This window comes from Pseudophryne corroboree, chromosome 3 (assembly GCF_028390025.1).
Source record: "Pseudophryne corroboree isolate aPseCor3 chromosome 3, aPseCor3.hap2, whole genome shotgun sequence".
NCBI classification, from domain to species: domain Eukaryota; kingdom Metazoa; phylum Chordata; class Amphibia; order Anura; family Myobatrachidae; genus Pseudophryne; species Pseudophryne corroboree.
Genome location: NC_086446.1, coordinates 632,456,113 through 632,475,815, shown reverse-complemented (window position 1 = coordinate 632,475,815; position 19,703 = coordinate 632,456,113). Strand labels below are relative to the sequence as shown.

Below are 19,703 nucleotides of genomic sequence, written 5' to 3'. Positions count from 1 at the left end.
ATACTTGACCAGGCACAGGCAAAGCCACAGGACTTCTGGACAGGAACGCTTCACGGCAGGATATGGGATCAGACACTGGAACCGACACTCAGGAACCGACACTCAGGAACCGACACTCAGGAACTAGCTCAGAACTCAAGAACTCTGGAACTATCACCAGCGTCTGTGTATTGCACTGAGCCAGAATAAAACAGAGAGCCCTAATTAATTATGTCGTGCAGCTGCCCTGTTGCATGACTCCAAACTGACAAGATGCAATTAGCAGACAGGTGAGGCCAAACACATGGAAACAGGCTGCAATTACACAAACTCACCACCGACAGCAAACAAGAATCTTCTAACCCAGAGCAAAGGGAAATCCTGGCCTGTAAGAGAACTATAAACATAAAATACAGAAAAGAGGAATGAACCACTACCTGTGGTTCATAACAGTACCCTCTCCTTAAGGGTGAGCTCCGAACACCCCATGACACCCACGGGGAACATAAACAGAAGTATAACATAAAATACATAACAAAATGCAAAACAGGAATGAGCCACAGCCGTGGCTCATAACACAGAGAGCATGGTACGCGGATCTTCTAGACATGTCCATCAAAGGCCCTTGGCCTCTACCTCTCAGAAGAGATCTCCTTCAAGAAGGACTGTTCGTCTACCCGAACTTACGGCGACTTCGTTTTGATGCCATGGAGGTTGAGTGGAACATCCTAGCTCACAAGGGCCTTTCCAAAAAGGTTATTGCTACCATGGTTCAGGCCAGGAAACCTGTGACGTCAAAACACTATCATCATATCTGGAGAAGATATGTCTCTTGGTGCGAGGAACACACGTATCCGCCTGCGGAGTTCCAATTGGGATGTTTCTTACATTTCCTGCAGGCTGGTGTGGATAAGGGCTTGCGTCTGGGTTCCATTAAGGTCTAGATTTCAGCTCTCTCCATTGTCTTCCTGAAGAAATTGGCAGTGTTGCCAGAAGTTCAGACCTTCTTGCAGAGGGTACTCCACATAAAACCTCCTTTTGTGCCGCCTACGGCACCCTGGGATTTGAATGTAGTGTTGGAATTTCTACAGTTCTGGTTTGAACCTCTGCTGACGTGTACCTCACGTGGAAGACGGTGATGTTACTGGCCCTGGCTTCTGCTCGTCGTGTCTCAAAATTGGGGTCCGTATCGTATAAAAGTCCGTACTTGGGGGTCATTCAAACCCGATCGCACGCTGCCTTTTTTTGCAGCCGTGCGATCGGGTCTGAACAGCGCATGCATATGAACTGCAATGAGCTGGCGTGTCGGCCGCCGCCGACAGTACTAACAAAGAAAGCAATCGCACAGGCAATCGCAAGAAGATTGAAAGGCAGAAGGCGTTCGCGGGTGGCAACTCACCGTTTCCAGGGAGTGTCCGGAAAAACACAGGCATGCCCAGCTGTTCTAGAGGAGGATTCCTGATGTCAGCACCCGCCCGGATCGTCGCAGCAGCTGAGTAAGTACTGGGCTGTGCAGAAACTGCATAAACTTTTGTTTGTGCAGCTCACTGTACAGCCGATCGCATCCCTGCACAGCGATTACCCCTCCCCTGTAGGCGGCGATTACCTGGTCGCAGCAGTGCAAAAAACAGCCTGCATGCGACCAGGTCTGAATTAGGCCCTTGGTCTTTTACGAGGACGGGGCGGAGCTCCGGACTAGACAGCAGTTCCTGCCGAAGGTTGTCTCCGCGTTTCACCTAAATCAGCCTACTGTGGTTCTGTCCAGTTCGGATACTTCTGCTCCTCCGGAGGCATTTGGATGCTGTGCATGCCTTGAAAATCTATGTCAAGCGAACAGCTCGGATCAGGAAGATGGATTCCTTGTTCGTGCTTTATGATGCGCAGAAAAAAGGTTGTCCTGCTTTGAAGCAGTCCATTGCTTGTTGGATTAGGCTTACTATCTAACAGGCCTATCTAACAGGCCTATGTGTCGGCAGCCTTATCTGTTCCTAAGTCTCTGAAGGCCCACTCTACAAGATCAGTGGGCTCTTCCTGGGCGGCTGCCCGTGATGTCTCGGCCTTGCAACTGTACTGAGCTGCTACCTTGTCGGGGAAGCACAGCATTGTGAGGTTCTACAAGTTTGATACACTGGCAAAAGAGGATACCCAGTTTGGGCAGGCGGTGCTGCAGCAGTCTCCGCCCATTCTAGAAGCTTTGGGACATCCCCGTCATACTAGATTCCCCAATATCCCTTATGGGTGCTAGAGAAAATAGGATTTTAATTACTTACCGGTAAATCCTTTTTTCGTAGTCCATAAGGGATATTGGGCACCCGCCTCAGTGCGTTTACTTTTCCGCAGGTTCTCTTTTCTGTGGTTACCTGTTCAGCTGTTGCTGTTGTTGTTTCCAGCCGTTGCTGGTCATTGTATGTTAGTGGTGGGGTGTAAAATCCTATTTTTGCATATGAGCGTCTGGGCAGATAACTTATAGGGGGACTGCCACCCATTGTGGATTTTGCATTTTTACATTATATACCTGTATAAATTTAAATGTACTTGCATATTTATTCACATTGTAGCTTATAGTGTACTAGGCACTAGGATTATTGTTTTTGCTAATTCATCTGATTGAAACACATTTTTCTCCTAGCTACACAATTACGGGGTTATTCAGAGTTTGTTGCAAATTTAGTTATTTTAGCAAAATCTGCGACCACTAAAATAACGTGTAAGCATATGTGGCGACACCCCACAATGGCATTGCAAAAACCACAAATAGAGGTTGGCCCCTGCATGGCTGCGTAGGCAGCGACACTGCCTCCATGATTCCGATCACAGGTAACGCAGGCGACGTTATTGTCCAGCCCCAAAAATTACACGCCTGGGTATTTTAGTGCACTCTCCCCTAATGCCGCGTCACTACCCCCAGACGCCCGCCGGCTATCAGTCACGATGCACTCGCATCTTCCCGGGATGCAATTGCATAATAATTTATTGTGCACATGCACTGCAGCAAATGCGCAGGGTTCCTTCAAACACAGCTACAGTATAACTGTTGTCAGCCAAATACATACAGCACATCCTCAAATAATTTCTATACAATTTTGCTTTCATTTAATATATATGACAGTCACACTGTGATGATTGATGCCTATAAATGAAATGTAATTGGCAGCAGACTGCAGTCTGCATTAACCCAATCACATCTAAATTCCTGAGCAGAGAAATCATGGAAGTGTGGGCCAAGGGCCAAGGGTGTCTATCTTCTCTCTAGCCAGCAGATGGCAGTACTGTATCTCTGGGCACAAGGTCGCAAAGTCTAGAATGCATGCGCAGATCTCCAGGTAAATGGCGCAGCGGACATTTTCCCAGTGATTTTCCTACTGTGCATGCGCAAAACACCAGGAAAGTGCCACTGAGCCATTTTCTCAGTGATTTCTGCAGTGCTGCTGCTGTCCTGCAGGACTCCAAGGGTAAGTATTAAAAATAATTGGGCGCCGGGTGTGCGGTTTGGGCTCTCCTGGACCCTGGAGGCCCGTGTGCACTGTACACACTGCACCCATTATAAATATTCCAGTGATGTGGGCTATGCGAGGGTCCAACACACTGACAGCTATAGACTGAGCCTTCCATTAAGAAGCGTCCACATGCTATCTCAGCAAGACAGTGTGCAATAATTCACCAGCAAATCTAAAATATTGGTTCTTATGGCTTAATGGGGTAGGAAATTCAATATATGGTATTTTAATCATACTTGTCTATTCTCCGGTCCGGTAGTCTCCTTGCAGACTCCCAGCAAAGTAGCCACCCTTCCGAATCACGTTACACTTTGGCCCTCATTCCGAGTCGTTCGCTCGGTATTTTTCATCGCATCGCAGTGAAATTCCGCTTAGTGCGCATGCGCAATATTCGCACTGCGACAAGTATCTTTGCTATGAAGATAGAATTTTTACTCACGGCTTTTTCATCGCTCCGGCGATCGTAATGTGATTGACAGGAAATGGGTGTTACTGGGCGGAAACAGGCCGTTTTATGGGAGTGTGGCTGAAAACGCTACCGTTTCCGGAAAAAACGCAGGAGTGGCCGGAGAAACGGGGGAGTGGTTGGGCGAACGCTGGGTGTGTTTGTGACGTCAAACCAGGAACGACAAGCACTGAACTGATCGCACAGGCAGAGTAAGTCTGGAGCTACTCTAAAACTGCTAAGTAGTTTGTGAGCGCAATATTGCGAATACATCGGTCGCAATTTTAAGATGCTAAGATACACTCCCAGTAGGCGGCGGCTTAGCGTGTGTAACTCTGCTAAATTCGCCTTGCGACCAATCAACTCGGAATGAGGGCCTTTGTTCTGAATTGGGCTGGGTGTGTCTTAAGTATGACAACTGCAACAATGTACAATGAGGGGGAGGGTACCTGTGATGATGCAAATCATGTTGTCATACAGTACATACCCCACACTTTTCCCCAGGATCTCTCGAAGGAAAGGTGCAAAATGTATGCAGATATTATTTTACTATACCAGTTAAGTCAATTAGTTATACCCCTTTTACACTCGCAGAAAAATCCCGGGATATTGCACGTGAACGCGCATCATCCCGGGATTCTTCTCAGTGTAAATGGGTACAGGGACAATTTCCCGGGACGTACAGGGACAATTTCCCGGGACGAGCATCCCGGGATTTCATCCCAGGTCAAAAGCAGGGTTGAACCCGGGACCGTCCCGGGAAGCTGGGTAGTGTGAAAGGGCCCGTCCCGGGATTCACTACCCGGGACTGTTAAAAGGCCTCCGATTGGAGCTTTCATGGGCTCAGAAAAGATGATGTCATCATTCAGAGCCCTGGGGAGCGTCCTTGATGCGTGTGAGGAAGGCAGCATGGCGACCTGGACAGACCAGGAGGTGAGAGAGTTGCTGAGCATTAGGGGAGAGGAGGAAATTATGAGGCAGATCACAGGCACAGTCAAAGATGCAGTCATTTATAAAAACATCTCCAAGATGCTGCAAGCCAGGGGAATCATCCGCACACAGCAGCAAGTGTTAAACAAAATGAAAACTCTTAAAAAGCATTTCCTTAAGGTGCATGACAACAACAGGAAAAAGAGCGGTGTTGGCCGTATCGACTGGCAGTACTATGACATGTGCGCCAATATCTTTGGAAACACAGCTATATGCAGTCCGGTGAGTCTGTCTTCCAGTTCACAGTACACTGCTACAGAAGGCACTCCAGAAGAGACACAGACAAGCAGTGACGTCTGTCCATCATCACCGTTGTTAATTGACGACACACCTGAGGACAGCGACACATCATCCCAGCCGTCCATAAACACATCCAGAAACGACGACAGCATAACTGCAACCATTGAAGACGTCGTGGATGCTCAGACCAGTGACAGTGGGACTGTACAAAGTGCCGTCACCCCAACTTTACAGAAAAACAGTAAGTACATGTTTAGAAATTAACACTCATAGCACAAATCCACAATTGTTAATCATCCGGTTATGTGCGTAGTATGAGTGGCCAGTGTGGCGGCAGCGTGGCGAGCGCTAATGAGCCCCTTGCAGGATCACTGCGCTCAACACGCTGCTGGCACGGTGGCACACTTTGCATTTTCTGCCCCCACGCAGGGGGGCTTTGCATTTTTAAAAAAAGTTCAATGTAGCTAGTGTATAGGTGGATTAATGCCACAAACACATGTTTGCTAACGCTGCTATTTTTATATACGCTCATTTTGTATTTCTTCTCTTCACAGTTTACACCGTACCGCCTAGAAGGAAGAAATTGAACAGAGCGGAGCAAGTGGCTAAAGCCATGTCAAATGTCCTTGTCGACCAACTCCGAGAGATGGACGCTACAATGTCCGCACAGGAGGATGCAAGGCTCGACAGGTTTCTAGAGGCAGAACGCCAAATGCATGATGCATTCCTTTCCCAAGTCATGACAATGCAGGAACGTATGAGTAGAGAGCAGTATGACCGCCACAGGGAATTGCACCAAATGAACATGGCGTTCTATGAGCGTATGACCAATACCTCAAGAGCACCAAACCAACACCACAACTCACAATACCCCCCTGAGCAGGGTTTTTCATCATTTAATCCTGGTCCATACTATGCCCCAAATACTGCACCATCTAGTGCGCCAAGCCCAGAGTTTACTGTATTGCGCAATTTGCCGTGAAACACAGTGAATTGCTTTTTTTGGTTGTTATTTGTTGTTAAATAACCACAGTGTGGTCATTGTTTATGCACAACTGTTTGTGCCTTCCTTCATTTTTTTCTATGTTCTGTTTTGTATAGTGTCTACATTAAAGCACTTTTTATTTATTTTTTACACAGTGATAATATACTGCAGGGACACTGTGGTTTATGGTGTTGTATCTACAAACCTACCAGTGTTTTTTTTTTTTTTATGCCAATAAAAACTTGTTTGCAAATCTAGGCATAACATTCCCATTTGTGCGTAAAGTAGACCATGTTTACAGTGTTTTCTACATTGTTTATGCATATATACACAGTTGCTGGCAATGTGTTTTTTTTGGAAAAACATAAATAATGAACCCAAAGATCAAAGGTGGAATACAAAATAAAAACATTTTCATTCACCAAACATGTTGTGCTGATTCTTAAACACTATTGTACCAGTGCTGCAAGGTTGGACGTAATAGTGTGGCGTATTTGTTCTGCAGCGGAGTTTGAGGCAGTCCCAAACAAAGCACCTTCCACATGTGGGTTTATAACCTCAGGGTCCTGCACAGTCCACTCAGGAAGGAATAGCTCATTTTGCAGTTCACAGATGTTGTGCAGTATACAGCACGCAGCTACTACATTAGGCATATTCATAAGGTCCACATCATTGCGCTTCATCAAACAACGCCATCTTCCTTTTAACCTGCCAAAGGCGTTCTCAACCACCATCCTTGCTGAACTCAGGGTGTGAGTATAGGTTTGTTGCTCTGGGGTTAACTGGACCTGTTGGGTGTAGCCTTTCATAATCCAGGGGCGTAAAGGGTATGCAGCATCCCCGATGATGTGGACAGGGATCTCCACCCCATTCACAATCTTTGCACACTCTTTGGGGTACAGCCAGCCTCCCTGCTTCTCCTCTACGATGTTGTACAGGTCAGAATTGGCAAGAACTCGGGAGTCATGAGATCGGCCTGGCCAGCCAATAAACACATCTAGGAAACTAAAGAACAGTAAAATTGAAAACAATTAGAATGTAAAACTCACACATGCAACTCATCCCACCACCCCAAAAATAAACACTTACCAATATTTGTGGTCCACAACAGCCTGTAATATGATGGAGTGCCAGCCCTTCCTATTAAAATAGTCAGCATGGTTGTCACGTGGGGCAATAATGGGGATGTGTGTCCCATCAATCGCTCCTCCACACTGCGGATAGCCTCGCTTCACAAATCCAATGATGGTATCCTGTAAGCGCTGTCCTTGTGGTAGAGATATGAAGCGCTTGTATAAGGTAGATACAATTGCTTTAGTCACCTGGTGGACTATGACACAGCAGGTGGAGATTGCAACACCGAACAAGCATGAGACTGAGCGGTACTCTCCTGGGGTAGCATACCACCACAATGCAATAGCTAATCTCCTGCGTGCCTCGATGGGTCTCCTAAGCCTGGTGGTCTGCATGTCAAGTGCTGGGGTAAGTAATTCCAGGATGTAGTTAAAGGTTGCACAAGACACACGGAAGTTAGCCATCCACTCCTCATCCTGGTAAGCTTCCACGGTCCTCATAAAGGCTTCTCCGTGCCGGCGATCTCTGGACCAAAATGAGCGGTTAGGGCCCATACTCACGCTCAGTATGATACTCATCCTGGATGATATGAAGGCTCTCCTCCTGCGCAAATATTGGCGGCGACTAGCAGCCCTATCCAGCATAAATTGCGCCCTCCTCCTCCTCATAAAATATATGTGCAGTATACTGCACAGTGTGATAAGCTGCATCATGCTGTCAGTGGCTGTATGAAACATCTGCAAAGCAGAAAGAATCATGAGCTCAGGCATACACACTGGTACTCCGTCGGCCATGACTGCAGCAATGGTGTGAGCAGGCACCACCCCTCCCTTTGTTGACTAGTGTGACCTCATCAATGTGAGCCAGAAAAGGCCATTTCTAATGACACACATGTGCATTTGCAGGGATATCCCGGGATCAGTGTAAATGGGGCTGTCCCGGGTCGATCCCAGGTCTTAGTGCAGTGTGAAAGGGGTCAGTCCCGGGAAGGCATCCCGGGACGCATCCCGGGAAGCATCCCGGGAGTGACCCGGGAGTGCGAGTGTAAAAGTGGTATTACTGTATTTTTTAAAACATCACATTTACACCAGTGCATGTTGAATGCATATCCAAATAAGGAGGTCTGCATTTGCAGAAAACTGGATTCCCACCCGAACTTCAGAGATCAGAGCGAATCCAATCGGCAGCTCAGGTTTTCTCGCCTTGCTTAGATTCTATATGCAAGATTCTACACAAATGCCTGCGGCAGTGATTGGCAGTGATTTGGCGCCATTTCACAGCAGACTGCGGAGAGAGCTGCTGTCTATTGGTCTGTGCTTACTCCATGCTGCTAAGCTGACCTATTTGTGTGTCCACTGTGTGCATCCACTCCAGTGGCTGAGCTGACCTTACGTAAAGGTCCACTGTGTCCATACACTCCAGCGCTGCTTAGTGTTAATACTGGCCAAGCTAGATTACAGTACAAGCAGTTAGCAAGGTCATTGATTACTATATTTTAGAGTGCAAGAATTTAGTTATATCTATTGTATAAGTATGTCACACTGGTGCTGTACAGTGACTCCGCAGGCTGCACTTAACTGTGCCTATGCTGACATAATAAATATAAGCACCTTTGTTGACATAATAATATAAGCGGTGTGACTTCCCACTGTGTGAGCAGTCATTTGGGAAAAAAGTAAAAACCAATTGATCTTTTTTACTGTACAACTTGTGTGTGTTGAGTTCATGGATATGTGTAATAATCTGTCAAGGGAAGAGCAGGAACCAACTACTGTCACTGGAGCTGCTGCCAGTACTATGTTAAAAAAATGTATAGAGGTGTCATCTTAAAAAGCAACAACTCAGTGATCACCCCCACCAAAAAAAACGAAAGAAAAAAAACCACTCAAACTGTGTGTTTAGAAATTCCTAAGGAAAGTCTAGGGGTGTCCATGTTAACTATGGGTTGATCTGACATTTCTCACATTCATTTCTCTTGCATCTTTTGCCTCCATCCGCCATTTCTCTAACGTCCTAAGTGGATGCTGGGGACTCCGTAAGGACCATGGGGAATAGCGGCTCCGCAGGAGACTGGGCACATCTAAAGAAAGCTTTAGGACTATCTGGTGTGCACTGGCTCCTCCCCCTATGACCCTCCTCCAAGCCCCAGTTAGATCTCTGTGCCCGAACGAGAAGGGTGCACACTAGGGGCTCTCCTGAGCTTCTTAGTGAAAGTTTTAGATTAGGTTTTTTATTTTCAGTGAGACCTGCTGGCAACAGGCTCACTGCATCGAGGGACTAAGGGGAGAAGAAGCGAACTCACCTGCGTGCAGAGTGGATTGGGCTTCTTAGGCTACTGGACATTAGCTCCAGAGGGACGATCACAGGCCCAGCTTGGATGGGTCCCAGAGCCGCGCCGCCGGCCCCCTTACAGAGCCAGAAGGCAGAAGAGGTCCGGAAAATCGGCGGCAGAAGACGTCCTGTCTTCAACAAGGTAGCGCACAGCACTGCAGCTGTGCGCCATTGCTCTCAGCACACTTCACACTTCGGTCACTGAGGGTGCAGGGCGCTGGGGGGGGGCGCCCTGAGACGCAATAAAAACACCTTGGATGGCAAAAAAAATGCATCACATATAGCTCCTGGGCTATATGGATGCATTTAACCCCTGCCAGAATCCATAAAAAAGCAGGAGAAAAGTCCGCGAAAAAGGGGTGGAGCCTATCTCCTCAGCACACTGGCGCCATTTTCCCTCACAGCTCCGTTGGAGGGAAGCTCCCTGTCTCTCCCCTGCAGTCACTACACTACAGAAAGGGTTAAAAAAAGAGAGGGGGGCACTAATTGGGCAGTATTAACTATACAGCAGCTATAAGGGGAAAAACACTTATATAAGGTTATCCCTGTATATATATAGCGCTCTGGTGTGTGCTGGCAAACTCTCCCTCTGTCTCCCCAAAGGGCTAGTGGGGTCCTGTCCTCTATCAGAGCATTCCCTGTGTGTGTGCTGTATGTCGGTACTTTTGTGTCGACATGTATGAGGAGAAAAATGATGTGGAGACGGAGCAGATTGCCTGTAATAGTGATGTCACCCCCTAGGGGGTCGACACCTGAGTGGATGAACTGTTGGAAGGAATTACGTGACAGTGTCAGCTCTGTATAAAAGACAGTGGTTGACATGAGACAGCCGGCTACTCAGCTTGTGCCTGTCCAGACGTCTCATAGGCCGTCAGGGGCTCTAAAGCGCCCGTTACCTCAGATGGCAGATATAGACGCCGACACGGATACTGACTCCAGTGTCGACGGTGAAGAGACGAATGTGACTTCCAGTAGGGCCACACGTTACATGATTGAGGCAATGAAAAATGTTTTACATATTTCTGATAATACGAGTACCACCAAAAAAAAAGGGGTATTATGTTCGGTGAGGAAAAACTACCTGTAGTTTTCCTGAATCTGAGAAATTAAATGAGGTGTGTGATGATGCGTGGGTTTCCCCCGATAACAACGGATAATTTCTAAAATGTTATTGGCATTATATCCTTTCCCGCCAGAGGTTAGGGTGCGTTGGGAAACACCCCCTAGGGGGGATAAAGCGCTCACACGCTTGTAAGGGCTCTAACTTCGCCTGAGATGGCCGCCCTTAAGGATCCTGCTGATAGAAAGCAGGAGGGTATCCTAAAAGGTATTTACACACATACTGGTGTTATACTGCGACCAGCAATCGCCTCAGCCTGGATGTGCAGTGCTGGGTTGGCGTGGTCGGATTCCCTGACTGAAAATATTGATACCCTAGATAGGGACAGTATATTTTTGCCTATAGAGCATTTAAAAGATGCATTTTTATATATGCGTGATGCACAGCGGAATATTTGCCGACTGGCATCAAGTCTAAGCGCGTTGTCCATTTCTACCAGTAGAGGGTTATGGACACGTCAGTGGTCAGGTGATGCGTATTCCAAACGGCATTTGGAAGTATTGCTTTATTAAGGGAGGAGTTATTTGGGGTCGTTCTTTCAGACCTGGTGGCCACGGCAACAGCTGGGAATTCCACGTTTGTACCCCAGGTCGCCTCTCAACATGAGAAGACGCCGTATTATCAGGCGCAGTCTTTTCGTGGACAAGCGGGCAAAAGGTTCCTCATTTCTGCCCCGTGACAGAGGGAGAGGAAAAAGGCTGCAGAAATCAGCCAGTTCCCAGGAACAGAAACCCTCTCCCGCCTCTGCCAAGCCCTCAGTATACGCTGGGGCTTTACAAGCAGAATCAGGCACGGTGGGGGGCCTGTCTCAATTAATTTCAGCGCGCAGTGGGCTCACTCGCAAGTAGACCCCTGGATCCTTCAGGTGATATCTCAGGGGTACAAATTAGAATTCGAGACGTCTCCCCCTCGCCGTTTCCTAAAGTCGGCTTTACCGATGTCTCCTTCTGACAGGGAGACAGTTTTGGAAGCCATTCACAAGCTGTATTCCCAGCAGGTGATAATCAAGATACCCCTCCTGCAACAGGGAACGGGGTATTATTCCACACTGTTGTGGTACCGAAGCCGGACGGCTCGGTGAGACCGATTCTAAATCTAAAATCTTTGAACACTTACGTACAGAGGTTCAAATTCAAGATTGAGTCACTCAGAGCAGTGATTGCGAACCTGGAAGAAGGGGACTACATGATGTCTCGGGACATCAAGGATGCTTACCTTCATGTCAAAATTTACCCTTCTCACCAAGGGTACCTCAGGTTTATGGTACAGAACTGTCACTATCAGTTCAGACGCTGCCGTATGGATGGTACACGGCACCCCGGGTCTTTACCAAGGTAATGGCCGAAATGATGATATTCCTTCGAAGGAAGTGAATTTTAGTTATCCCTTCCTTGGACAATTCCCTGATAAGGGTAAGATCCAGGGAACAGTTGGAGGTCGGTGTAGCACTATCTCAGGTAGTGTTGCGGCAGCACGATTGGATTCTCAATATTCCAAAATCGCACCTGGTTCCGACGACGTGTCTTCTGTTCCTAGGGATGATCCTGGACACAGTCCAGAAAAAGGTGTTTCTCCCGGAGGAGAAAGCCAGGGAGTTATCCGAGCTAGTCAGGAACCTCCTAAAACCGAGCCAAGTCTCAGTGCATCAATGCACAAGGGTTCTGGGTAAAATGGTGGCTTCCTACGAAGCAATCCCATTCGGCAGATTCCACGCAAGAACTTTCCAGTGGGACCTGCTGGACAAATGGTCCGGATCGCATCTTCAGATGCATCAGCGGATAACCCTGTCACCAAGGACAAGGGTGTCCCTCCTGTGGTGGTTGCAGAGTGCTCATCTTCTAGAGGGCCGCAGATTAGGCATTCAGGACTGAGTCCTGGTGACCACGGATGCCAGCCTGCGAGGCTGGGGAGCAGTCACACAGGGAAGGAATATCCAGGGCTTATGGTCAAGCCTGGAGACATCACTTCACATAAATATCCTGAAGCTAAGGGGCATTTACAATGCTCTAAGCTTAGCAAGACCTCTGCTTCAAGGTCAGCCGGTGTTGATCCAGTCGGACAACATCACGGCAGTCACCCACGTAAACAGACAGGGTGGCACAAGAAGCAGGAGGGCAATGGCAGAAGCTGCAAGGATTCTTCGCTGGGCGGAAAATCATGTGATAGCACTGTCAGCAGTATTCATTCCGGGAGTGGACAGCTGGGAAGCAGACTTCCTCAGCACGACCTCCACCCGGGAGAGTGGGGACTTCACCCAGAAGTCTTCCACATGATTAAAAACTCGACAGGTATTGCGCCAGGTCCAGGGACCCTCAGGCAATAAGCTGTAGACGCTCTGGTAACACCGTGGGTGTACCAGTCAGGGTATGTGTTCCCTCCTCTGCCTCTCATACCCAAGGTACTGAGATTGATAAGATGGAGAGGAGTAAGCACTATATTCGTGGTTCCGGATTGGCCAAGAAGGACTTGGTAACCAGAACTTCAAGAGATGCTCACGGAGGATCCGTGGCCTCTACCTCTAAGAAGGGACCTGCTCCAGCAAGGACCCTGTCTGTTCCAAGACTTACCGCGGCTGCGTTTGACGGCATGGCGGTTGAACGCCGGATCCTGAAGGAAAAAAGGCATTCCGGATGAAGTCATCCCTATCCTGATCAAAGCCAGGAAGGATGTAACCGCAAAAACATTATCACCGCAATTGGCGAAAATATGTTGCGTGGTGCGAGGCCAGTAAGGCCCGACGGAGGAAATTCAACTGGGTCGATTCCTACATTTCCTGCAAACAGGAGTGTCTATGGGCCTGAAATTGGGGTCCATTAAGGTTCAAATTTCGGCCCTGTCAATTTTCTTCCAAAAAGAACTAGCTTCAGTCCCTGAAGTTCAGACGTTTGTAAAAGGGGTACTGCATATACAGCCTCCTTTTGTGCCTCCAGTGGCACTTTGGGATCTCAATGTAGTTTTGGGTTCCAAAAGTCACATTGGTTTGAACCACTTAAATCTGTGGAGTTAAAATATCTCACATGGAAAGTGGTCATGCTGTTGGCCCTGGCCTGGGCCAGGCGCGTGTCAGAATTGGCGGCTTTATCCTGAAAAAGCCCTTATCTGATCTTCCATTCGGACAGGGCGGAATTGAGGACTCGTCCTCAGTTTCTCCCCAAGGTGGTTTCAGCGTCTCACCTGAACCAACCTATTGGTGGTGCCTGCGGCTACTAGGGACTTGGAGGCCTCCAAGTTGCTAGACGTTGTCAGTGCCCTGAAAATATATGTTTCCAGGACGGCTGGAGTCAGGAAATCTGACTCGCTGTTTATCCTGTGTGCACCCAACAAGCTGGGTGCTCCTGCTTCTAAGCAGACTATTGCTCGTTGGATTTGTAGTACAATTCAGCTTGCACATTCTGTGGTAGGCCTGCCACAGCCAAAAATCTGTAAATGCCCACTCCACAAGGAAGGTGGGCTCATCTTGGGCGGCTGCCCGAGGGGTCTCGGCTTTACAACTTTGTCGAGCAGCTACTTGGTCAGGAGCAAATACGTTTGTAAAATTCTACAAAATTGATATCCTGGCTGAGGAGGACCTGGAGTTCTCTCATTTGGTGCTGCAGAGTCATCCGCACTCTCCCGCCCGTTTGGGAGCTTTGGTATAATCCCCATGGTCCTTACGGAGTCCCCAGCATCCACTTAGGACGTTAGAGAAAATAAGAATTTACTTACCGATAATTCTATTTCTCATAGTCCGTAGTGGATGCTGGGTGCCCATCCCAAGTGCGGATTGTCTGCAATACTTGTACATAGTTATTGTTACAAAAATCGGGTTATTATTGTTGTGAGCCATCTTTCAGAGGCTCCTCTGTTATCATGCTGTTAACTGGGTTCAGATCACAGGTTATACGGTGTGATTGGTGTGGCTGGTATGAGTCTTACCCGGGATTCAAAATCCTTCCTTATTGTGTACGCTCGTCCGGGCACAGTATCCTAACTGAGGCTTGGAGGAGGGTCATAGGGGGAGGAGCCAGTGCACACCAGATAGTCCTAAAGCTTTCTTTAGATGTGCCCAGTCTCCTGCGGAGCCGCTATTCCCCATGGTCCTTACGGAGTCCCCAGCATCCACTACGGACTATGAGAAATAGAATTATCGGTAAGTAAATTCTTATTTTTTGTACTATCTGCACATGTGTGGAGCATTACATGTAAAGATGGTGATGAGGACATAATAGAAATTGAGGATGCATGTGTGGAAGTGGAACAGTATGAGGGGGATAATTGTGTACTACTATTATCCGACCCTAATGAAGAGGATGAGGATGTTGATGATGTTTGTGTAAGTCAGCCACCAGTGGCTGCATTTCTTGCCTGTGATAAAAAGAAAGTGAAAAAATGTTTTTACCCAATCCTGATATCGTTTGTGAAGGCATCTGATCTATTTGTGAGACCAAAGTTAATAGAGGTAGGGATGTTAAACATCTAGGCACCTTCTCCGTGTTACGTCATTTGACAGGGAATTCATGAAATGCATTTTACAACATGATAATGTAATTGACGCCATTATCATCAACCTCCTCATTAATGATCGGAGGTAATCGTTCCAAAAAATTGGTTTTGTCGGGCCTAAACAAAACAAGCACTTCACCCATAAATGTGTATGTCACTGCTGAAGTGCTTGGTTTGTTAAACTGTGCATGTCTTTTTAAATAACCAACATAAAAGTGGATGGGAAGGCACAAGGACAATTCATCTTGCACCACTTTTCTATTGATAATAGGCTGGGGATAGTCTTTGCATTACTAATTTGCAACACATTTTTACACAGAAATAACAGGCGTATGTTTGTGCTGCTGCTTTATTGCTTAGTTTAGCCAGGCAGTCGTTGCCAAATATTGGTGAAGAATATTGTGAGCTGTGAGGTTGTCAAAATTGACTGGAAATTAATGTAATTGAGGTTTATTATACTGTAGGAACAAAAGAAAGGTCCATATTATGTTATTTTAGCTGTTTTTGTGAAAACATTTTTTTTAATACAGATCCAAAACCAAAACACACAAAGACGGTTTTGTCAAAACCAAAACACAAAGTTAATACCCGATCCAAAAATAAAAACGCACGAGGGTGGTTTTGGCAAAACAAAACACTTAGATCTAAAACTAAAATACGAGGGTCGGCACACATTACGAATATTCACTGTATATATAACGTTCGCCCGACATGTACCAAATAGAGCACTTCTTTGATGTGATGGAGAGGTCCAGTCGCACCCAAGATCCTGCACCTACAAATAATGTATCAGGGAGCTGTGGGAAACTATCCAGACGGCATAGATCAACATCACTTCAGAGGTCTTCCGTTCACTTGTGGAATCAATGACACGTCAAATTTCTGCACTTTGACAGGCTAGAGGGGATCCTACACAATACTAGGCACGTGTCCCATGACTTTGGCACTTCAGTGTACTGTATATATTTACATAGCTAGATGTATAGCAAGCACACGATTTGAGTAACTCGCATTCATAAACATGTGCTGTAACCCATGGCAACCAAACAGATGTTTGCCTTCATTCTGCAAACAGCATTAGCAGGATGACAGCTGGATTCTAATTGCTCACTATGTGTTACAGGGTATAGTTTATAAAATGGTGCTACATGATCAAAGTATTTTTGCATTTTACATTTTTAATGCAAATTGGGTCTAATTCAGACCTGGTCGTAGATGTGCTAAATTTAGCACATCTACAATCAGTTTCACAGACATGGGAGGGGACGCCCAGCACAGGGCTAGTCTGCCCCGCATGTCAGGCCCGATCCCCCCCCCCCGCACAAGTACAAAAGCATCGCACAGCGGTGATGCTTTTATACTTTAGGAGTAGCTCCCTACCAGCGCAGCTCCTGCGCGCTGGCAGGGAGCTACTTGTCGCTGTAACGGTCACAGCGGCTGCATGTGATGTCACGCAGCCGCCGCGGGCAATCCGCCGCACAGTCCGGGCACGCCTGCATTGCTCGGACCGCACCCCCAAAATGGAGGCCAAACGCTGCCGGCCAGCCCCCTCCCGCCTAGTGAACGCCTCTGCTTGTCAATCAGGCAGAGGCGATCGCAGGGCTGAGACAGCCGTCGGCTTTCTGGCATGCACCGGCGCACTGCGGCACCGGCACATGTGCAGTTCAGACATGATCGCCTGCTGTGTGAAAACGCACAGCACCGATCAGGTCTGAATTAGGCCCATTGTTTAGTTGTGTGAGATTTTGCACATAAAGAAACCAGACATGGGCTGCACTTATGAATACACAGAGCCGACCCTAGGCATAGGCAAACTAGGTAATTGCCTAGGGCATCTGGTATACCTAGGGCCACCAGCAGCTTCTGCTGACTAAAATGATATGCGGCATGATAGATTGCTCACACCTAATGCACAAAATGCCACCAGTAAAATAGTAATTATCCCATTTAGTAAACCTTAAGCCTAACAGTAGTAAAATAGAAATCCATACACTAAATTCTGATTACATCATATGAATTCACCAAGAATATACCTTTATTTTTATGTATTCGCTACATGGTCATAGCCAGCAGAGCCGGTCCTAGGCATAGGCAAACTAGGCAAATGCCTAGGGCATTTGGTATGCCTAGGGGCACCAGCAGCTTCTGCTGATTAAAATGATATGCGGCATGCCTATATTCTGTGTGTAGCATTTCTTATGCAGATACAGCCACAGTCACACACAGTGTATAGGCATGCTGCATATAATTTTAATTAGCAGAAGCTGCTTGTGCATCCTAGCCACACAGTAATACAAATAAAATGTATTTTCATAAAAGAAGGCGCCCGACATAAGCAGAGCTGCCAGCGGACTCACGCCAGGCATCTCCTGCTGATGGCGTATTGAGGCAAGAAGTATGAGGACACATCTGTATCCAAGCAGAGGCAGAGGTCACAGTGTTAGCAGCCGTGTGAGTGCTGCGTGCGGGTGGGTTGGTTGTGCAGTAGTGTTTGGCATATGTGTAAGGGGCATTAAGTGTGTCATGTGTTTAAATGCATTAATAATGTGCAGCAAATGTGTGTGGTGCACTATGTGTGTCATTATGTGCATAAGGGCATTAATGATGGCACCATACAGTATGTGTAAGGGGCACTACGTGTGTCATTATGTGTATAAGGGCATTAATAATGTGTGGCATATGTGTAAGGGACATTATGTGTAAAAGGGCATTAATACAGGTTGGCATAATGTGCAAGGTGCATTATGTTTATAAGGACATCAATAATGTGTGTCATATGTGTAAGGGACATTACTGTGTGGTATTATGTGTATAAATGCATTACTAATGTGTGTCATTATGTGTATAAGGTGCTCTACTGTCTGGTGTTATATATAGAAAGGGCACTACTGTGTGGTCTAATGTGAATAAAGAGCAATTGGCATGGTGTAATGTGAATAAGGGTCAACTCAGTGTGATGTAATGTGAATAAGGGGCACTACTGTGAGGAGCAACGTATATGAGGTAAAGTGGTACTACTGTGCGATGTAATGTGAATAAGGGACACTATTGCATGATAAAATGTGAATAAAGTTGTACTACTGTGTGGAGTAATTTGAATTGAGGGTACTAATGTGGTGCCATTCCTCTTCCCAGCAAAAACACACCCCTTTTTGGGCTGTGCGCCAAATGGGCGCACTGTTTCTATTTAAAAAAAATAGAAGGTAGTAACACCAAAATAAGGACTTCTATGGGTGAGGGGTGATGGTGCTGGGGAAGGGGTGCAGGGTCAGAGGCGGAACTAGCGGTGGTGCTAGGGGGCACCAGCCAAAATCTTGCCTAGGGCATCATATTGGTTAGGGCCAGCTCTGTGAATACAGTTACAGTAGTTTAATAGTGTTACTAAGGAAAAGAGTAGAATGGCCTATTGCAACCAATTAGCTTCTATACTCTTTCTAAGGAAGTTTAAAATTTTGAAGATAATTAGTTACTATAGGTGGCAATCTTTTTGTGCCCCGGTGTTCATAAATGTTCCACCTATGGTTCAGTTGCACTGCATCTTTTTTGGAAGTTGCTGTTCCTATGCGCACAAATATATAGAGCATCTGATATTTTAATTATATTAAGAAAAAAGAAGATATTAAACATACCGCATATACCAGGGTTAAACTCAGCAAGTCACAACTGAGCTCACAAAACAGAAATAGAAGTGTTAATGGTTATTGTTTCCCCCCAAGCCTCACAGTTAGAGGCTCATTAAAGATGTCACAGCCCACTTCCGCAGTACTGTAGCCATGCGGAGAGACTACAGAGACATTTATTAAGAAGAGCCGGAGAGAAGAAGCCAACTAAACCAATAAGAAGCATTATCAGCCAAGAATGCAGTTTTCTGTAACACAGATTTGTACGTGAATTGACACTGATTAAACTAGAGGGCTGTAGTGACTGAACATGGGTGATGGGAAGTACTGACCATTTTAAGCATGGAATTTTTAAATGCAAAGATTTCATATTTAAAGAGCAAGCAAAGCCATTATTTCCCATAAATGTATATGACCAGGGAAGGCAACCTGTGGCCAGCTGCTGTTGAACTATACATATCAGCATGTCCTGCCACGGGTTTGCTGTAAGGGCATGCTAAAACGACTGTACAGCAATGCATGGTGGGGTGTATAGTTCCACAGTATGGAGTAAACAAATTGTCCTGGTTGAGAAATGGTTACACCACCCGAACGGGTGGGTTGTGGAATGAAGAGTTGAACACCAACGACTGGTTTCTGTGTGGGTGTGTTTGGTTGTCCTGTCCATTCTCTAGTGCTACCACCATTTAAAAAAAATTAATTTAAGAGTATTATTTGTCAATAATAAATTTGACAAAATTGTCAAACACCAGTACTTTTGTTTTATTCTTGGTGGTTAAGTTATAGATATACTATATATGGTTATTAATTGTACAGGTAACATTTAAAGGGGAAGGGGGGGGGGGGGGGGTTACACGAAATACGCCGCTTGTGAGTTTATAATATACATTGCATATTTGTAAATATATTCTCCATGCTTCTCTGACAGTCCTCTGCAGCA

At 46.5% G+C, this 19,703-nt stretch overlaps 1 protein-coding gene across 6 annotated transcripts in view; it reads right to left on the bottom strand.

The window, feature by feature from the left end:
* The window catches only part of PRKG1 (protein kinase cGMP-dependent 1), a 1,872,748-nt gene that overhangs the window by 1,319,600 nt on the left and 533,445 nt on the right, over positions 1-19,703 (bottom strand). The window lies entirely within an intron of this gene.